General features: G+C 32.9%; 1 pseudogene; it reads right to left on the bottom strand.

The window, feature by feature from the left end:
- Positions 1 to 99: 99 nt before the first annotated feature.
- Positions 100 to 22799, bottom strand: LOC103502506 (ABC transporter G family member 31-like; annotated as a pseudogene).
- Positions 22800 to 23771: the final 972 nt, after the last annotated feature.

Genomic DNA, 23771 nt, shown 5'->3' with positions numbered 1-23771 from the left:
CCCAAAAGACCTATATTATTAAAAATGGATATTACATATATATTATATCATGTATTGCGCAATCTTAAACTAAACAACACAAAATAATGTACTTGTTTTCTATCTTCTCTGGAAGTTGATGAGCTTGACGGAGACTGGAAAGACAGTAAATAAATGGAGGATGAAGGCAATGAGAAAGACAATGAAAACTTCGATCATACCGTCGCCACCATAACCTAAGCTTACTTCCAAGTATTGTTTCACGTTACCCTTAAAACCTGGTCCAACAATTATGGTTTCTACATCACCAAGCTGTGATGTTATAATTCCCCTCAATGTCCATGAAATTGGGCAGATGTAGTAAAACCAAATCCACCATCCAGCAATGCTCTAATAAGATGTGAAATATATACCGAATTAATTAATAGCACATGCAACACTTAAACGAATTAGAAAGTTAATCTAAACGGACCTTCAAACTTAATGGTTTTGGAATGAGAAAGCCTGAGAGGAGATTCCATAACGAGTAGAAAGCGGAAGAAACAATGACTGCCATATGTTGTGAAGGAGCAAGGCCAACCATCAACATACCATAAAATGTAAAATAGGTGAAGGTAAGGAACATGAAGAGGATGTAAAGAAAGAATTTGCCAGCAAAATTTCCAAACACACAAAGTTATTTCTTAGCAAACAAATGTAGAATAGAACAACTCATAGGAAAAGCATTAGAGATGTTCAAAAAATCTGATGACCTAAAGTACTCGATTAATCCAATTCCGATTAATAAAAACTCTATTAATTAGATTAAGTTGGTTTATATAGATTCACCTAGAATAATGACCAATTAATTTGGGTTCACCTAATTAAAATATTCGAGTTCAACTCAAAATTATTATTAATTTTAAAAGTATGTCTCTTTTACGACTACTAAGCTTTAAATAATTTCATGATTTTTATAGATCATTTTATCTCCAACCACTAATAAACACAACTTTTTGACATTTCTAAAAGTAAATTATCATAATACAAATTAACTGTGCGTTACTAATCTTGAATATTGTACTTCTTAAAAATAACAAAAAATTTAAATAGATATATATCCAAATAACCTAAATGTTCAGAAGTGCTCCAACTCAATCCACGAACAAACATTAAATCTAATGAACTTACCAACGTTTCTATCGAAGTTAACCATTAAATATGTGATAACACCAAACATGATGTCTGTGCAGCAATATATTCCACTAAACCCTGTTAGGGAATAAGCAACAAATCAAAAGTTTGATTATTATTTAATAATTAATTTGCAAATACAAAAAAGAAAAAAACCATTATTATTATACATAGATTATTTCATGTCAAAGTACAATTAATTAAAATTAAGTACTTGGACAAATGCATAAGCAATTGGAGAATACATCTATGCTGCTTTCTCTCGATAAAGTACTGTTCTCTCAATCGAAACAATTAGTCGTACAGAAGAAGCATTATTTACTCTAAAGAATAACCATGCAGAGTATAGAGCTCCCGTAATAACCATCCGTTCTTGAGTTGAATTCCTTTCAAACATTCATAAAATTAATTCAGCAAAATGTTAAAAATAACAAGAAATACCAAACTTGGAGTATAGTTCTATTAGGAAATATTTTTACATACATGATTTATATATTTTTTCATTTATTTATTTGTTACATATTCTTTTATGGAAAAAAGTATGATCCGATCAAAAATGATGAACTCAAAAGAGACACTATCTCGATGAGGTATGTTGGGGATTAAACACTGAAACAATCAAGAAACCTTATGCTCTTCATAAGATAAAATTCATTTTTACTTGACCTCCAGCTTTCTCTATAGTAAGTTCATTTGAACCTTAAGTTTCAAAACATTATACTTTTACTATGAGTGTCGTTTCTACCTAGCTCCCAGATTATAAAATTTATACTTTTACTCTTTGATCAACTAGTATTTTGTTTAGGGTTTAGGGTGGCTTGGACTAAAAGTGAAAAATAGCAAAAATTCAAGAGTAAAAACATGTTGAATCTTGAAGTCCTGTGAAACCAAACTATAAAAAATTTGAGAGGCAAAAATGTAATATTTTTTAAACCTAGGGGGAGAATTAGAAGTCAAACTCTATTTAGAGTAATAAATTAAATATAATAGGTTAAAACCTAATTAGAAACAAAATTCGAGCACAAATATAAAAGGCAAAAGCTTAAAACTATGAGATGAGAAAAAGATATGTTTACCTTCTCATACCAACATCCCAAAAGACGGAACCACATATGACTGCATTTATGAAGGTGAAACATAATCTCACGACATTGTATTGTGGACGCCTCCAATAAACAAGCCTTTGCTTCCAAAGACAAAGTATAGATTGGGACAATGTCCGTTGCGAGTATGTGGAATCAAAATTTAACGCTTCTCCACCACTTGGTAGAACACTATATTGCTTGATGGTTTCTTCAACATTCCAACACATGACAAAAATTTTCAAAACATAATCCTAATTTTATAACTTTTAACCAAAATATATGTGTATATATTATGTTGAAGATTTTGTCTAAAAGATATTATTAAATTATTCTTTTAAAAGATAAGATAATTAAAGGATAAAAAAATTATTTTTTATTTTAGGAATCTTGCTAATTATCTTTGAAGAAATAAGATTTATACATATAGATCTTATATGTATAAATATGGTTTTCGAAGTTAGAAATCGTGCGTGGAAAAATATTAAAAAAATTATTTACGACTGAAGGTTATTGAAGAACTGGTCGCAGAAGCTGTAGGAACGAAAAGGTATTATGATCTTATGTCTATAAGATCAACATGTTGATCTAAGTCAATATTGTTAATGAGTAATGAAAAGGACGAGACAGTGGTCTGTGTGGTCACAATAATCTTTAGAAGTATATAAAGATATCGTTGAAGACATTCACACATGCATTCAGGGGGAGCCTGAAATCAAACATCATGGAGGAGAGTTACTCATGCATTCAGGGGGAGTCTAGAGTCTGAAGCTAATACACATGTTATTTAGTCATATAGTTGAATAGAGTTTATATGTTGTATCAATGTATATTGACTAAAGTGAATCTTAATAAAATTACTCATCAGGGCTGTGCGCAGCTCCTCAGACGTAGGCAACTTTGGCCGAACTGGGTTACCAAAGTTTCTTGTGTTATTCTCTTCTGATGTGGACTGACTGAAGGTTATTTGATTATCTCACATTATTTTTTCAATTGGTATCAGAGCAAGGTTGCAATATCATGGAGATAATCAGAGAGGGACCATTAGCTTCTCGTCCTCTTGTACTGGATGGAAAAAATTACTCAAATTGGAAGCCTCGTATGATAATTTTTATTAAAACATTAGATGGAAAAGCATGGAGAGCTCTTGTTGCTGATTATAAACCTCCGATGATTACTATGGATGGTGTATCAGTACCGAAACCTAAGGTTGATTGAACTGATGCTGAAGAACAAGCATCAGTTGGGAATGCTAGAGCTCTTAATTCAATATTCAATGGTGTAGACCTAATTGTATTCAAACTTATAAACTCCTGTGGTACAGCCAAAGAAGTATGAAGAATATTGGAAGTTGCTTATGAAGGGACTTCTAAAGTCAAGATATCCAGATTACAGCTGATAACATCGAAATTTGAAGCATTGAAAATGTCTAAAGATGAATCTGTTTCAGAATACAATGAGAGAGTTCTGGAGATTGCTAATGAATCTTTGTTGCTTGGTGAAAAAATTTCTGATTCTAAGATAGTGCGGAATATGCTTCAGTCTCTACCTAGGAAATTTGACATGGTCACTGCCATAGAGGAAGCACATGATATTACTACATTAAAATTTGATGAGTTATTTGGGTCCCTGCTTACATTTGAAATGACTATATCTAATAGAGAGAACAAGAAAAGAAATGGGATCGCTTTTAAATCCACATATGAAGAATAGACAACAGTGAATCAATCTGATAACGAAATCAACATGGATGAGTCAATAGCTCTACTGACAAAGAAGTTCTCTAAAGTGGTTAGGAGATTAAAAAATATGAATACTAAAGGATCAAATGCTCAAGATTTAAATCAATATCAAAGAAAAGATGGTGAGAACACTACAAGAAGGTATAATGAAGTCTCAAACAAGAGGGGCAGTGATTATGGAAAGAAAAAAGAGGGAGAATGAAGGTTTTTCAGATGTAGAGAATGTGGGGGAGTTGGTCATTACCAGACTGAATGTCCCACATTTTTAAGAAGACAAAAGAAAAATTATTATGCTACCTTGTCAGATGAGGACACTGATGATACTTAAGATGATAGTAGCATGAATGCCTTCACAACATGCTTTACCAAAATTGATCCCGGAGACGATAGTGGATGTTCGGATGAAGATAATGATAAAGATTTAACTTTTGAAGAACTCAAGATGTTAAGGAAAGAAGATACTGAAGCCAGAGCAATTCAAAACGAGAGAATTCAAGATTTGATGGAAGAAAATGAACGATTAATGTTAGTCATATCATCTCTAAAACTGAAGTTGAAAGAGGTTCAGAATGATTATGATCAAACAATTAAATATGTGAAGATGTTAAACTCAGGAACTGAAAACTTAGATTCAATACTAAAGTCAAGACAGAACAGTTCAAGTAAATATGGTCTTGGTTTTGATGCCTCAGTAAATAGTCTTAAATCTACATCTGAAATAAAGTTTGTTCCTGCTTTAGTGAAAGCTGAAACTGAAACAACTCTTACAACCACTGTTGTTAGCCATCCTGTTAAATCTCCTAGAAGGATTTGTTATCACTATGGTAAAGAAGGCCATATTAGACCTTTTGCTATAAATTATGTAAAGACACATGGTATCAGCAGAAGACAGAATATGGAAGCCATAAGCATGGTTCTATTTTTTCAAAATGGAATAGAAGTAAAAGAAGTCGAATGGTTTGGAGAGTTAAATCATCTGAAAATTACAATATTGCCTTTACAACTGTTCAAACCACGAGTGATACTTAGTACTTTGATAGTTGTTGTTCTAGACATATGACCAGTAATTGGTCATTCTTCTCTGAGTTAAAGGAATGTGCCTTGGATCATGTTACTTTTGATGATGGTGCGAGAGGAAGAATAATAGCTAAAGGAAATATTGATAAAAATAATCTACCCTGTCTAAATGATGTTAGATATGTGGATGGATTAAAGGTGAATTTGATTAGTGTAAGCCAACTATACGATCAAGGTTACAGTGTAAATTTTAGTAAAGCTAGTTGTGTAGTTACTGACAAAGATAATCATGTTCTTATGAGTGGCAGATGACAAACAGATAACTGTTATCACGGAACCTCTAATAACTCAAATGTGTGTCAGATATCTAAAGAAGACCAAACTTGGTCGTGGCATAGAAAGTTGGGGCACATTAGTCTAAGAAGCATAGATAAATCTATTAAAAACGAGGCCGTTAAGGGTATTCCAACTATAGACATCACTAGAAAATTCTTTTGTGGTGACTGTCAAATTGGAAAGCAAACTAAAACTTCTCACAAAAGCCTAAAGGTATGTTTCACAAATAGAGTTTTTGGGTTACTACATCTGGATCTTATAGGTCCTATGCAAACTGAAAGTCTGGGGGAAAGAAGTATGTTTTGGTTGCTGTGGATGATTTTTCAAGATTTATTTGGGTTTGTTTCTTGAAAGAAAAATCAGATACTACTAAAATTTGTATCAGTCTATGCTTAAATTTGCAATGTGAAAAAGGAAAAAAGATTATCAGGATCAGAAGCGATCATGGTAAGGAGTTTGATAATGAAAATCTAAATAATTTCTATGAATCAGAAGGTATACATCATGAATTTTCTGCTCCCATAACTCCTCAGCAAAATGGAGTAGTGGAACGAAAAAATAGAACCCTACAAAAGTTGCCTCGAGTCATGGTACATGCCAAAAATTTACCCTTAAATTTTTGGGCAGAAGTGGTTAACACAACGTGTCACATTCACAACAGAACTACTACTCGATCTGGAATGGCTGTCACTTTATATGAACTTTGGAAGGAAAGAAAACCTAATGTAAAGTATTTTCATATATTTGGAAGTACTTGTTATACTCTAGCTGATAGAGAATATCATCGAAAGTGGGATGTGAAATCAGAACAAGGAATCTTTCTTGGATATTCTCAGAATAGCCGAGCTTATAGAGTCTTTAATAATAGATCTGGTACAGTTATGGAAACGATCAATGTTGTGGTAAATGATTTTGAATCAACTGCCAAACGAACTTATGATGAGAATGATAAGACTCCAAATATGTCTGTGGATTCTTCTACACTTCCTGCGGAAGTACCTAAAGTTGATGCTCAGGCAGATGGTGCTGATATAAACTAAAAAACAATATCTAAGGAAGTTATAGCTGATAACTCTGAACTTGTTCCGTCTGCACACATGTGAGAAAGAATCATCCATCAAGCTCTATAATAGGTGATCCTTCAGCTGGAATTATCACTAAAAAGAAAGAGAAAGTAGATTACTTGAAGATGATCACTGATTTATGTTATACATTTGCCATTGAACCTTTGAGTGTTGATGTTGCTCTTAAAGATGATTATTGGTTAAATACAATGCAAGAAGAACTACTTCAATTCAGGCCTAACAATGTCTGGACATTAGTTCCCAAACCAGAAGGAGCGACTATTATAAGTACAAAATAGATCTTCAAAAATAAGACTGATGTAGCAGGGTGTGTGACAAAGAATAAAGCTCGTTTGGTTGCTTAGGGTTATGCTCAAGTCGAGTGGGTTGACTTTGATGAAACGTTTGTACCCGTTGCTAGGCTTGAAGCTATTTGCTTGTTACTCGGAATATCTTGTATTCAAAGATTTAAATTATATCAAATGGATGTAAAGAGTGCTTTCCTGAATGATTATTTAAACGAAGAAGTCTATGCTGCACAACCTAAGGGATTTATTGATTCTGAATATCCTCAGCATGTGTATAAGCTTAATAAAGCTTTGTATAGGCTTAAGCAAGCCCTTAGAGCTTGGTATGAACGATTGACAATTTATTTAAGTTGTAAAGGATATTCCAGATGCAGGGTTGACAAGACATTATTTATACACAGAACAAATGATCAACTCATTGTTGCACAAATTTATGTTGATGATATCATATTTAGAGGTTTTCCTCAAGATCTTGTTAATAACTTCATTGATATCATGAATTCAGAATTTGAGATGAGCATGGTGGGAGAACTATCATGTTTTCTAGGGCTTCAAATCAAGTAGAAAAGTGAGGGTATATTCATATCTCAAGAAAAGTATGCCAAGAACATAGTTAAAAAATTTGGGTTAGAACAATCTCGACACAAAAGGACTCTAGCTGCGACATACGTTAAAATTACTAAAGATACTGATGGTGCTAGAGCAGATCACAAACTTTACAGAAGCATAATCGATAGTCTGTTGTATCTAATTGCCAGTCAACCTGACATTGCTTATGTTGTTGGGATATGTGCTCGTTATCAGGCTGATCCTCGAACGTCACATTTAGAAGCTGTTAAAAGGATCATCAAGTATGCTCATGGAACAAGTGATTTTGGAATTCTGTATTTCTATGACATGACTTCGATCTTGGTTGGATATTGCGATGCCGATTGGGTAAGCTCTTCTGATGATAGAAAAAGCACCTTTGGAGGTTGTTCTTACTTGGGAATAATCTTATCTCATGGTTCAGTAAGAAGCAAAACTGTGTTTCCTTGTCTACAGCTGAAGCTGAGTATATAGCTGTAGGGAGTGCTTGTACGCAGTTGATTTGGATGAAAAATATGTTGCATGAGTATGAATTCACACAGGATATCATGACTTTATATTGTGATAATATGAGTGCCATTGATATATCAAAAAATCCAGTTCAACATAGTCAAACCAAACATATTGATATTAGGCATCATTTTCTTAGAGAACTTGTTGAAAATAAAGTTATTACACTGGATCATATTCGATCGAACTTTCAATTAGCAGATATTTTCACTAAGCCACTTGATGCAAACAAATTTGAGCATTTACATACTGGCTTAAAAGTATGTCGCATTTAACTCGGTGAACAACTAAAAAGATGGTGTCAGCGCCATCTTCGAAATTAATGGCTATCTTTTCGACACTTGAAGAGTTTTTTTTTTAAGAATCTTAATCATTACTGGTTATTTAAACTAGCATTATCTTGTTTGTTTCATCTTCGACGTTCTTCATTTTTTTTACTTTCAAAACATTCTGCTCTGTGCTTTGGTGTAAAGTGCATTATGGTGAATACTCGAAAGGGTTCGTATATGGTAAAATCGTCCGAAGATGAACTTGCAGCTTAAATTTCGTCGCCTTCTGTTCAAAAGGTGAGAGGATTTAGGTTTAAAAGTACTCCACCATGGAGACCTTATTGGCTCCCATTCAAAAAATCTCAAGCAGAGGTTTCAAACAGACTATCTAAGTCTGTGCCAGAAACTGTTGATTCTCCTAATCATGCGCCTTCAGGTACATATGCACCGAATGTTCCTGAGACTCTTCTGTTTGATATGGATTTAGATGACCTAGATGACGTACCTTCGGCTCGACTGTTAAAGAAGACTACTATTCCTGAGGTTGCTATTGAAATGCCTACTGCTCTTTCCGTGTCTATTCATTCTCAGGAAAGCTCGTCAACTAAATGAGTGTTTGTTCCTACTCCTGGTATTTAGCACACTTCTAATGTTCAACCTGGACCTTCAATGCACTCTCCTCTTTCAGAGTCACTTCCCTCTGAATCGAATGTTGCCCATGCATCTGTTCCTTGTGATGTTTCTGCTGAACCTGAAGTTAGAACTGATGTTCGTAATAAAGAGGATGAGCTAGATCCTCCAAATCCTAACATTCATTCTGAAGAAGTTCCTGCTGCTGCTGATAATAACCCAACTGTTCCACATGCTTCTCCTGAAATCCCTATTGCATCACAACCAGCAAAGAGGAAATCTCAACAGAATCGATGTAATATAACTACCAAAACTAATAGAAAGAAGATTCCTCCTAATATTCCATCTGTTCCACTCGATGGAATATCCTTTCATCACGAGGAGAATGTTCAGCGTTGGAAGTTTTTGGTCCAGCGGAGGTTAGCGGATGAGGTAAATGTCTCCGACAAACATTAGTCCTGCGTGAGTATCATGAATCTTATTGAAAGGGCAGGTTTATCGAAAACTATTTCAAATGTCGGACCATTTTACCCCCAGCTTATTAGGGAGTTTATAGTCAACTTGCCTGATGAATTTAATGATCCTAGTAGCCCAGATTATCAGACCGTTCATATTAGGGGTTTCAAATTTGTAATTTCTCCTACTGTGATAAACGGTTTTCTAGAAAATGTTGTTGTTCTTGATTGTTCTTCGTCGTCTCCTTCAACTGAAGTTTTGGCTTCTGTTTTATCTGGTGGGACTCTGTCTTTGTGGCCTGTCAATGGTATACCTGCAGTTGCTCTGAGTGTCAAATATGCAATCCTACATAAGATTGGTATTGCCAATTGCCAATTAGTCACTACATCTAATGCTCCTGAACCTGATCTTAAAACATTGTCCCTTAGCTACAGACTTTTTTAGGGCAGTCATGTACTTGATATTGATCATGATGTGCATCCTTCTCGAGGGCCACCCATCTTCGATACAGGTGACTGGAATGAGTCTGTTGATGGCTTCTTTATTGATCGAGAGTTAGGTTCTAGAATTGTTAATTCACTTACTGCTGAATCTCGGGCTCTGTCTAATTCCATCAATCTATTGTCTGAATGACGGCTAGAAGTTGACTCTCTCATTCGTCATTTGAAGACTTTTGCACTGTCTACCAATCAAAGGGATCATGAATTTGACTGATATTTTTTTCTGGTTCAAAGGGGGAGTAGCAGCAGGTTGCAGGTTGGATGGTGCTGTGGCTGTGGGGTGCTATGAGTGTGTTGCTGATGTTGGTTTGGTTGAGTTGCTGCTGTTTAATTTTTAGTAGAAGTTTCTTCTTGTTTTTTTTCGTTTGATCTTTTCAAAGAAAGTAGGAAGACAGAAGTAGTTGTCCCTATATCTTCTGACTTTTGTTGTTTGAAAATCTTCTATGCTTGAAATGATGATTCGGTTTGGTTAAGTGTTGGAAGCGTGTGATGTTAGATACAATGATCATGTGAATTTTGTTATGACATGTTAAAACCTATCTATGTTGAAAGATGGTTCTATGGAAGCATTGTCTTGAACCAGAAAAGAAATTTCTTTTAGACAAAAGGGGGAGTTTGTTGAAGATTTTGTCTAAAAGATATTATTAGATTATTCTTTTAAAAGATAAGATAATTAAAGGATAAAAAGATTCTCTTTATTTTAGGAATCTTACTAATTATCTTTGAAGAAATAAGATTTATACATATAGATCTTATATGTATAAATAGGGTTTTCGAAGTTAGAAATTGTGCGCGAAAAAATATTAAAAAGATTATTTACGGCTGAAGGTTATTGAAGAATTGGTTGTAGAAGTTGCATGAACGAAAAGGTATTATGATCTTATGTCTATAAGATCAACATGTTGATCTAAGTCGATATTGTTGATGAGTAATGAAAAGGATGAGATAGTGGTCTGTGTGGTCACAGTCATCTTTAGAAGTATATAAAGATATCATTGAAGGCATTCACGCATGCATTCAGGCTGAAATCAGACATCATGGAGGAAAGTTACTCATGCATTTAGGGGGAGTTTGGAGTCCGAAGCTAATACGCATGTTTTTTAGTTATATAGTTGAACAGAGTTTATATGTTGTATCAATGTATATTGACTAAAGTGAATCTTAATAAAATTACTCATCAGGGTTGTGTGCAGCTCCTCAGACGTAGGCAACATTGGCCGAACTGGGTTACCAAAGTTTCTTGTGTTATTCTCTTATGTTGTTTCTCTAGCTATTACAATAGTTATTAACATGTGGATTAACTGAAGGTTATTTGATTATCTCACATTGTTTTTTCGTATTCGTTTAGTCCCTAAAGCTTTTATTTTGAGATCCTAAAAAAAGAAAAAGGAAATAAAATCAAATCTTGTTTGGTAATTATTTCTTTTTTTTTTTTTTTAAGTTTTTGAAAATTATACATGTTTCCTTTCATTCTCTTACCATGGTTTGTATCAATTTTGAGTAAAAGAGTTGCATTCTTAGCCAAATTCCAAAAACAAAAATAAGTTTTTAAAAATATTTTTTTTGCTTTCAAATTTTGATTTGGTTTTTGAAAACGTTGGTAAAAGATAGATATCAAAGCAAGAGGCTTAGTGGGAAAGAGTAGACTTAGTTTTCAAAAATCAAAAAACAAACAAGTTTCTGTACAAAGCTTAAATTTGTAATACTGAGATTAGTTGAGAGAGCAAGTAAATAGAAATATCAAAATTGAGGAACTAAATCTCACCAAAATATAAAAAGAAATGTCTAGACTACATATATAGCAGCACTTGAATTGACCGGAGTTTCTATAAATGTCAGCAAAATCACTACAAGAAATTTGGCCTTTAATGTCGGTTTAAAACCGACATTAAAGGCCTTTAATGTCACTTGGCGACCGACATCTTTGTAAGCGTTATTAAAGACCTTTAATGTCGGTTGGGCTTTAATGTCGGTTTATAACCGACATTAAAGACCTTTAATGTCCGTTATAAACCGACATCTTTGAAGGTGTTATTGAAGGTCTTTAATGTCGGTTCATCTTTAATGTCGGTTATGTCTTTAATGTCGTTTTTAAACCGACATTAATGTCGCTTAGTGCACATCTTTAATGTCGTTTTTCCACCGACATTAAAGACACATTTAATGTCGTTTTTCCACCGACATTAAAGACACATTTAATGTCGTTTTTTAAACCGACATTAAAGACACATTTAATGTCGTTTTTAAAGATTCATTTCATGTCGTATTTATAATAGTTTTTATGACAGCAAAACCGATATTATTTGAGTCGAATTACGTCCGGAAATGTTCGTCATCGTATATTGTAAAAAATAAAAAAATGGCTTGCACACTAGCTATAATGCCTACTACTCAATGCACACAATAATACCTAAAATTCCAGCATACACTTCCATATAGAACTACAACAAATACACATCATCCAACACTTACATATAATCACATATCAATAAACACAACTATATTCAATACTATAAGTCCAACTACTCCAAATCCTCCAATATATACACTTATATATAATCACACATATCAAACAACACATCCTACCATCCATGGCAAACCAATAGTAAACACCTACAATGCATAAGATCCAACACTAAAATACAAGCACACTTTTCCACACTTCCATATAGAACTACAACAAATACACATCATCCAACACTTACATATAATCACATATCAATAAACACAACTATATTCAACACTATAAGTCCAACTACTCCAAATCCTCCAATATATACACTTATATATAATCACACATATCAAACAACACATCCTACCATCCATGGCAAACCAATAGTAAACATAGATATTTTGGTAAAATTCGTACAATTAGGATATAATGGTTTCTTGGCATCATCTACTACTTCCTCAAAATTTTCTGACTTGTCATTAAAATAATTATGTGCAGCCTCAAACATTCCAATTGTGTCATCAACATCATCCTCGTCAATTTCTTCTTTTACACTACTAAAGACACTTTATTGGTAGTGATTCACCATGAAAAATCCATTCTTGATAACTCTGATCGATGCCGTTAAAAAACAAGTGATCTCTAATTGTATTCACATCTAAAGTTTTTGCATTCACACACTTTAAACAAGGACAGGCCATAACATTTGACGTCTTTGAATGCTTCAACCCATTTTTAATAAACATCTCAACCCCATAAGCATACTCAGATGACGTTCTATTCTTTTGCATCCACGACTTATCCATATTATATAAGATGCAATTTAATCTACAAAAAAAATCGAGAAAACAACGAAATTAAGTAAACTTAAACTGAACCCACATTCCAAAAACTAACAAGTTCTATATAAACCGAAAAGAAACTACAATAATATTAAGCAAACAATCTAAATTAAGACTATGACATTTTCTTTTAGTTTTAGTTTTGGTTTTGTTATGATTTGGAAAAGAAAATGTATGGCTAATTTTAGAAGTAGACCAATGTCAACCTAAATAATAGCGTATAATACTTGACTAAAAGAAAAGCAATCTAAAAGAGTTTGGGTTATATATAGAAGAAGCTTGAGGTAGCAAGCAATGTCAAGTGTCAACCACCAAATGAAAAGTCCAGGAATATATATATATTTTTATTAATATTTTCTTTTTCTTTTTAAGGAATTTATACGAGACCAACTTTAAGATCAAAAGAAACAGGGAATTACCAAAAATTACATCCATATGACTCAACCTAAAAAGTTAGATGAACTTAGTTGAATTGACATTTGTATGTTTTCGAGGATAAAAGGTTTTAGGTTCAAATCTCCCACTCTTAATTGTACTAAAAAGACATTTTAAAAAAAGTAAAGAAATTAGATATCCAACATTTTCCAGCATAGTCTTTTGAATTGGAAGAGGGAAAAAAGAAAAGAAAATAATAATAGTAATAATAATATAACATAAAGCCAACAACATAACATGAGTAACTCCGATGAGGAAACAATTCACCCAACTCAACAACGACTTAGCTACATTATCTACCTTAGCAAAATCAAACAAAAAGTTATTAACCAAATTCACCACCTTCCCTAGCTAGCATCAAATTCAACCACAATAGAATGAAGGAGAGAACACATAGAAGATGAAGATAGGAAGACTAAACATCTACGATAGCTTGAGTTTCGAACACCTTGGTAGACCACTCATAGGATATATTCCAAAATCCAAAAATTTAGAAGAAGAATTCAGTTAATATTATTAGTAATTACGAAGTCTGTGGTTTGAATCTCTTTTATCCTAATTGTTGATATTGACTTGATTAGTTATATTAAAAATAAAATAAAATTCAAATTAGAAGTTTGATGACATTATATTTGGAATTGGAAGTAATTATAATACAATATAAAAATTTGATGACAGAAGAATGGCAGGTTTGTTGCATGAAAATAAGTTTTTTTTTGTTATTGGGTTTGATACTGAGGCTTATGCTTTATGTCCACAAAATGGAAATTAAGTATAACAACAGATAAGGAAAGAAAGGAATTTTCACAAACATATATTAAGAAAGACAGAAGCTGTAGCAGATAAGAAGGTACAATTATTTTTAAAGGCCACAAATTATACATTTTCTTTTATCTGGATTGAATCTTTTGCAAACAATCTTGAAACCAAATTAAGACTATGACATTTTGTTCCTGCATCAATAATCTCTACCACTGTCGAACTAAAATAGTGATCAATTCAAACCACAGCCTAACATGCAAGATGTAATTTAAACCTACTCTTTCAAGCAAGAATGAAACCATGGAATCATTCAAACCTTGATCAAATATTCAAAAGAATTAAAGACCAGTCATGCTAGAAAGTGTAAATGTAAATTACCATTCAAAAAGAAAAACTTTCAACAAATCAAACATAAAAATTCATCTATCCCTAAAGCAGTGTGAGAAATTTAGCCTAAAATTTCTCCTATAGACAAGACCAACATCATCAGAATGATCTAAAGCTTTTGTTCTAGTGATTATTGAAGACATGGACTTGGCCGTCCGTGCCAGTCTCAAAGGCTGGAAATTCTTATATCTCGGGAACATTCAGGTTCGTTTTCTTTTTTTTACTGAACTACTGATTACATAATCAAACCAAGTTTAAATTCATATCTTAATGTTTATATATATATGAGCACAGGTAAAAAATGAACTCCCCAGCACATTGAAAGCCTTCCGTTACCAACAACACAGATGGTCATGTGGGCCGACCAATTTATTCAGAAAGATGGTTGTGGAAATTATCACAAACAATGTAACTAAGAAAACAAAACTCCTCCATTAAGTTTGAACAATAATGCTATAATGGTAATAATAACGTTCGGTGTGTGCGTGTGTGCGTGGGGTTGATTTGCAGAGAGTAACAACGTGGAAGAAAGTGCACGTGATATACAGTTTATTCTTTGTGAGAAAAGTGGCAGCCCATATAAACACCTTCATATTCTACTGTCTTGTATTACCAGCCACAGTGGTAGTACAAGATGTTGAAGTTCCTAAATGGGGATATGTTTACATTCCTGCTATCATTACTCTTCTCAATTCTAACTATCGCAAGAGGTCATAAATAGTCATTGCACCAAAGTCTTAACCATTCTAACTAGATGCCACTCTTAAGAATTTTTCTTAAAATCAAGCCAATGACCTAACAACTCATATGAATAGAATATATATATATATATATATATATATATATATATATATATATATATATATATATATATATATATATATATATATATGGAAGTAAATGTAGGGGATGCTCACAGAATTGAAATCACTTACAGAAATTTCTCCTCTCCTACATGAAATCACTTACAGAAAGGTGAAAGAGACTGAGAGACAAGTTTGCTCACAGAATTGCCCACTAACTTCATCACAAAATTGATAGTTTTCCTAATCTCCCTATCTCTGACGATATATTCATTTCTAACTATGGCTAATGTCCATTCATCTTCAATTAATCTACATTATAATCCCTAATTGATTACTATATAAAGTGGGTATAGAGTACAATGTGTACCTTGGAGTCTTTGTCCTTCCTGTTCCTTTCCAAATGCTTTCTAATCGAGACAACCTTCTTAATCAAATGGTAAAGATCCTCAGGAATCTCCGGAGCAAGCCCTTTTGATAGTAATAAAAAAACACACATTCAATTACCACAACAGCTCAAACCTAAAACTAATACATTGTTAATACTCAATCTTCCATATATATCATGGTAACAGCTAAAACCTAAAACTAATACATTAAAATTTCGAATTGATGAACAAGAATGAACAAGTACAATACATTAAAACATGCTAAAAACCCCAAATTAAAATCGCGACCACTTGAAAGAAGATGGAAATTTTACCGTCGCTGCTGTGAATGTGAGAGGGAGAATGAGAATGTGAGAGGATGTTTTTTGTGAACGCGGACGAATTTGATTCCAAGGGTGGGCGAACCTGGTTGCTGGTTGCTGTGAACGCGGACGAGCGAATGAGTTTCTTTAGAAGGAGAGAAATGCGGCCGAATTTGATTCCAAGGATGGGCGAACAGAACAACAATCGTGGCGACGATAGAAATGGTGGCGACGATAAAAATGGTGGCGGCGATAAAAATGGTGGCGTCGATGAAAATGGTGGCGTCGATCGGAGAAGAAATGGAGGAGAATCGTTCGGAGAAGACGAGAGGGAGATGTCGAATATGGTTTCGTATAGCAGACGGTCGAAAAGGGTAAAGTAAGAGAGAGAATGTTATTTTTTCACAAAAAAAAATTATTAAAAAAAAATTAAATGGACCTTTAATGTCGGTGGAAAACCGACATTAAAGTGTCTAATTTATTCAAAAAATAAAAATATTAAAATTAAAATTTAAATGGACCTTTAATGTCGGTTTTCAAAATGGCGGACCTTTAATTTCGTTTTAAAACCGACATTAAAGCTTTGTCTTTAATGTCGGTGGAGAACCGACATTAAAGATCCGCTTTTTCAAAACCGACACCAATGGTCTTTTTTCATTTTTCCCAAGCGACATTAAAGCCTATATTTGTTCTAGTGTTGTAACCTCAAGTATCCAAGTAATGGGATTGTAAGCATCTGGTATTGGAGATACTCCACTAATTCCCTATAAGATAATGAAAAATAATCATAATAATTTGCTGTATACTATCGTATTCTGATTTTATATAGTCTTACTTCAAAATAGTCTATCATTATCTTTGAATGTACTCCTAGCTTTCCTCCATATATAACACGTCCCCCTCGTTTCATAAGAAGTAACTACACAAAAAATTTAGAATAAATTCGATTATTATGAGAGACGAGCTACATTATGACTTAGAATAAGGTTTAATTTATTGACCTAAAACCTAATCGAATGCTTCAAATAAGTCGATGTTGGGTTGATGAATGGTACAAACAATAGTTCTTCATGTATCAACTGTATTACGAACAGTTTGCATTACAATGGCGGAGGCTCGAGCATCAAGTCCAGATGTAGGTTCATTCATGAAAATGATAGAACAAGGATTTGCAACAAGCTCCATTGAAATTGTTAATTGTTTCTTCTGTTGTGTTGATAAACTAATACTACCTGGCATACCAACCAATGCATGTCTAAGAGTATCAAGTTCCACTAAACTCGTTACTTCTTCAACAAACTCCTGAAAAACATGCATTAAATATGATAGAGTTATTATAGTGTAGTTTGAGATTTACCTAAGTACATCTTTTTATGGATGAAAGTCAAAATAATTACCCATCGTTTCTCTTTACTGATTTCTTTTGGAAGGCGTAAAGAGGACGAAAATTGAAGACTTTCCTTAACAGTGACTTGGGGGGAATGAATCTCATTTTGCATTACATAGCCAGAAATTCTAGGAAAAGTACGTTGTTCTTTTGGAAAACCTGATATTTTAATTTTACCTTCAATGTATCCACCTGTTTTTCTTCCTATAAAAACATCCATTAGTGTGGTTTTTCTAGCTCCACTTGAACCAACTAATGCTCTAAGAACTCCCGGTGAAAATACACCGCTCACGTTTGATAATAGTTGTAATTTATTTTCTGGTATTCCTTGCTGCTTCATTTCCTATGAATAAATTTGATAAAATTTGAATAATATAAGTTCATCTATACACTTTTAATTTACTTTTATGGTTTGTATCAACGAAAATCTCAAACTAATAAGTAAATCAGTTTAAACAAGCTATTAGAATTTTGGTTTAAAATTGTTAAAGTTGAACTTGCGACTTCATTAAATTGTTAAAAGTTGAACTTGCGACTTCATTAAATTTGTGTTTCTATTGGTTCTGCTATTATGGGGACTTTTTGAAGAAAAGTAATTTTATTTAGATAATTTTGAGTTGATTTTAAATGAGATCTAGTAAAAATAGTATAAATCATTTGATAAATGGTCTAAATTGATTAGTTAAGAAACCTATGCAAGGATGTAAATTGATATATATATTTGATAAAAAATTTAAATTTGTAGCTAACTTTTCGAGTATCAACAAAATAATTGACACTGTGAAAAGTCATTGTTAATGGTTGTAATGGAAGAATCATTTCTTTCCCACGTTTTCATTAGAATGTGGAACTTGTTCTACAGTGTAATTAATATGAGCAATGTTAAAACGAAGATTTAAGGTTGTTTGGGTTGACTTTCTAAGTGTCTATAAGAATAGAATAAGTGTTTATAAACACCTAAATGGTTAATCCAAACAGACCATAATACATGAGGCCAACATAAATGGGAAGAAAATTTAACTGACCTTTATTGTTTGTAGTAGAATCAGTTCCATCGGTAATAGTTGGGATTACAGTATGAGCTTTCCTTAACGCTGTCGAGAATGAAAAGACAAAGAATATTATCAATTGATAATATGCATATATATGTGCGTATATTTATCATATCAACGCTCATTAGTAAATTTCATTTGAAAATTAAAATTCGTTATTTACTTACCATGGAGTTAGATAAAGCCAAAGTCACCAAATTATAAAAAACAATCGCATAAATCAACACCACACCAACACCCAACCAGTACCAATTATCACTACTATGCATGTTATGTGAATGGAGAACATTGTATTCAATACTTCCATTTCCAATACTAAATTTCTGCAATATCAAAAACCCATTATTATAAATAAAATCTAACAATTATATGCATAGGAAGGATGGATTCAACGACATGTTAATATAGTATACATCTTAAAACTAATAATTAAGTGCGTAGCAATATTTTTAAGTGATAGACTCTATCGCTAGCTAATTGGCTACTTCTACTGTATAGCCTATCATTGATAGGATCCAATAGTTTGATATCTAAATTTTGTCTTTTCCAAGTATATCTCTACTAATACTTTGGATCTGATGATCATATTTGCAACTAACTCCTGAATGAATTTATGATTTTGATCTTAGAATTTAGTTTACAATTAGTCATAAGTGTGCCTGTTGAGTACGCTATGATACATGTTTGATAAAGGTTTGATTTTAAACAATTTAATGCCTAAGATATTTATTGTTCTAATAAATGGGAGAATGTCAATCTCAACTAACATGCTAGCCAAATCGTCCATGTACCAAAGAAAATAGTTGTATTGTACCTCCATCCACCTAGTGGTAGTGAACTCGTTCACATAAATAGCACGTTGCCCATAAGATAGTGGGGACACCTAAAAAGCCCACGACCACCATGGCTTAATCATTTCTACAAAATATATATGATATATATCTAAATTAGGGTTAATTGTATAATTTATTTATGACCTTAACTTAAAAGGCAATATTAAAAACATATAATGCAAATCCTACCTTGGTATGATAATTCCACCCGATAGAAATATAATTAATAAGGCTGTTGAACCAAAAGTATTGGCAAGTACCATATCTCTGGCTATAGCTGCCACCAAACGAAAAAGACCAATAGCCATTTGATGAATTGAAAAGAGTAGAAATATGAAGCGAAAAAACCTGAAAGTCATTTTAAAAATAGGCTAGCGATTAGTAATAGAAAAATGAAAATGTAGTGCCTACTACATTGTTTGACATATCGTCAAATTATTCTTTCATTCTTTTGTGAATTCCACGTAATGAAAGTTTTTTATACTAACATATAGGGGATGTGTGGTTGGTGCGAATTGGTTTTCAACAAAACCCGTTGATCACCTTAGTTTTGAATAGTAGACTAGGTCTTTAGTCTATCATCATGCTCTCTCCTAGTAATATATTACTTGAAAATAGTTACACCTCAAAACAATAGAGAAAAAGGCAAATAAATATAATGTACCTTCCAGCACTAGGAGCAAAACCAACTATATAATACACAACACAAGACCACATGACGACTTCGAGAACAGAATAAGGCACATGCAAAATTCAGCTACTAATGAACCAAGACCAAGAAGGATGAAACAAATTATCTCTTTGCTGGTAAAAAATGGGTAATCGAGATATCATAAGAGGTAATTTTGAAAATCAATTAAACATCATACGGATTAATCCAAAAAATAGGCAAGATAGATAGAGATTGCCATTGATTTCGTCTGTGGGATGTATTCTTGTTCGTAAGAACATTGTGCAGATAATAAATCTGACAAATGCAACCTACATAAGTTATGAATGGAAATAATAAGTAAGAAAGAGAAAGAAAAAAAGAATATTATCATTTTATTTTTGAAGTTCAAGTTTTGATTCAATTTAGTCCTTAAATTTCAATATTTGTAATTTAAATATTGGTTTTTATTTAATACTTACTTTTAATAATTATCACATCTATTAATAAGATAATAGATAAAAAAGTGAGTAATTAGTAGAAAATCGAGATTAACGATATCATTCTTAAAACTTGTGGACTAAATTGAAACAAAACTCGAAACTAAAGAGTATATTTGTATACATGTTTTATAATCCGAACTAAGATGATTTCCCTAACTAGTAATAATTTCAAAATGAAATGGTCAAAAAAACATATATTACCTAACATGTCCTAAAAACATAAAGAAAACTATGGCGATGAGAAGTAGTTCTAAGAAAAAGCAAGCTTTAAAGAGTTCATTCTTTGAAGCAGCAAATTTCCTTTTAGTCAAAGCTAAAGGATGACTTGATGATTTATCATATGGAAGATTTAGATTAGACTCCAAAAACTTCCTAACTTGGAGTTTTTTAAATGGTTTAGCAATTTCAGGAACAAAAGTATATTTATATGTCCGAGAAGAATCAGTCCAATACTGTTCTTGATCCTTTTTAGAGGTGATCTGATTCACAAAATATAACAAGTTAAGTTAGTTAGCCAAATTAATTATTAAAGAAAGAAACTGCGCAAATTTTAATAATTTAAATACATGTATCATGTATACCTCTGGTAGAAAATCAAAAACTCCTTTACGAGGTGGTAATTTAAAACCTAATGACTCGAAAAAGGCTAGAACCTCTGCTCGAGGTCCTCGATACACAAGATAACCATATGATTATAACACAAGATCATCAAATAGTTCAAATGTTTCAGAAGCAGGTTGTAAAAGAGCCATCAACACTGTAGCTTCCATTTGACGAACAAAATTTCTTAAGCATTTCACTATTTGAAATGTTGTTGAGCTATCGAGTCTGGTAGATATCTCATCCATGAAAAGGGCTTTTCTTGGCCCAACAATCATTTCCCCTGTGTCAAAATTAAGAAAACGTTTCATTTAGTATCACAACAAATTAGTAATTGCCTAATGGTGGAAATTCAATGATATATTTATAAGGAGACGTTTGAGAGTAATTTTGGAATTGTGAAAAAATGAAAATCGCTTTGAAATTCAGCCCTATCATCGAGCCTACAACCTAAACGCTAATCCAAGTCTAGCTTAATTTGGATTATCAAATAGTCCATGAATTAGGATATATAGATCTCTATGTTTAAGAGATTACGTTGATCCAGGTCGACCCACCAAACTATGCTCAAACTATGCTCAAGAATCACAAGGCTTTGGCATTAGACTAATCCTGGGCCTCTTTTTTTCTCGATCTAACTTAGTGATTTTCTTTAAAGTTAATTATAGAAAATAGCAATTTTAGAAATAATAATTATGTATATAGTAATATTTTTAAAATTTACAAATATAGCAATGGTTTATCAGTGATAAACTCCTATCATTGATAGACTTTGACAGATTTACTATATTGGTAATATTTTTAAAATGGTATATACTTAATTATTTTGAATATAATAATTGCATTTCCATCTATCCTATTTTTTAGACTAGTCATGAGACTTGCTTTGAAACGCATCTTTAATTGTTCAAAATTAATTTTATAATTTTCAATATCAACAAAATTAATATTGAATAATCAAAAATATATTTTAGAGTGGTCGATAGAAGTAAATTTAACAATTCGAGAATATTTCTAAAACATGCATTAAAAGATACCTGAAGTAACTCTTTTTCTTTGGCCACTAGAAACACTTCTAACCATGTCATTACCAACTATCTGAGCATACATCAAGGCCAAGCACCTTCAAAATATAGTCTGTTAAAACACTATGCTTTTTACCACCAACAGATGATGCCTGACAAAGGAAAAGTGCAAGTGTAAATCAATGGTAACTCTCTCCTTTTCATAACTTTTATTTATAAGAAGTAAGAAAGAAAATCTTTATAACTCTTTTACAGAACCTACAGAATAATGAATGTTTAACTTGTGTTCTTGAGATGGTTAAACATGTATCTTTATAAGTTAAATAAGATGATAAACATTCATACTGATTTACAGATAAATACGAATGAATAGAAGTCAGACACAATTAAACCTAAACACTTCTCTCATAAAGTTTAGAAAGGGGTATGAGGAATAATAAGGGTACTCACATAGAACATCTCTTACGACGACCATGCTCAATTCACACTCATCCCCTAACATGTAGCAAAGGAATTGCTCTGCCTCCTCTTGAGAAAACTTCCCACGGTCAAACTCCATGAATCTATTCCTCGAATCACTCTTTAATGATGACCGAACATAATCTTTCCCTAAAACCATAGATATTGTTCATGTAGAAGCAACAACTCATTTCTGTTTCTTCCCCATATAACCTTTATAATCTAAAACATCATTAGAGGAATACGAACTAGAACTCGAAGCCATGATTGCACTTGAAGATGAGGAAGAAGTCGTCGCCTAATCGTCAAAACTATCAACCTCTTCATTCAAACCAACCCTAGCTTCTCTAGAAATAGGCAATAACAGATCTTTAATAGAAGCCACAAATAATGCCTCTGTCACTACAGCAGTAGGGGTGGATCCCAACGCCGGCGAACTAAGAGCCTATGAATGAGTCGACCTTTGAAGCTTGCCTTGGGAAAAATCCCTAGAAATGCCCTACCCGAGTAGGGATGAGGCATCCGACATAGGAGCACACACTTTTCATCTTCTTCTCCAGCAACTACTTGGACTGAGGATTCTATAAGAAAAGCAGTCGTCTTCAACCATACGTCACACAATGACTAATTAAGCTAATCTAGACCTTTTCAGTTCTAAAGCAAAGGTTGAAAAAGTGGATCGTAGAATGCTTTCTTCGTTTTTCTTTTGAAAATGGAGGATGAAGAGGATGAAAGGGTGTTTGCATCCGTTAACGTCTTTTTACAGTTCTTTACAAAGGATGAGGCCTATAAGGCTCAACTAAATGAAACTAGAGAGGAACCTGATCATGGAATATTTTTCTTCTATCTTACTTATAGGATATCGATGAGAATGAGAAGAAATTAAATAGGACTTAAATCAATCCCATAGGATGAAAGAGGCCAAGGGCTCAATGAGTTCGTTGATTTAGTGTGAACTAGAATCAAGTCTCAAGATAGGGATGCCTTGCTCGAAGGATAAGGATTCGTATTCTTGACCTCATCCATAACCTCATGGAGGATAGGCTTTCTTTCATTTAGTAGTTGATCAAGGTCGGTTAAAAGAAAGGGGGAACCACTCTTAGAAGGGAAATTCTATCTTGAAGTGAGAAGTTATCTTATTCTATATACAAAAATATCTACAATCCAATTAGGTAGGTCCCTAGTATAGTTCCCTATTCATGATTCTGCTATTTACTGAAAGAAAGTGACTCAAATA

This window comes from Cucumis melo, chromosome 7 (genome assembly GCF_025177605.1).
Source record: "Cucumis melo cultivar AY chromosome 7, USDA_Cmelo_AY_1.0, whole genome shotgun sequence".
NCBI lineage: Eukaryota > Viridiplantae > Streptophyta > Magnoliopsida > Cucurbitales > Cucurbitaceae > Cucumis > Cucumis melo.
This window is presented reverse-complemented; position numbering and strand designations above follow the sequence as displayed.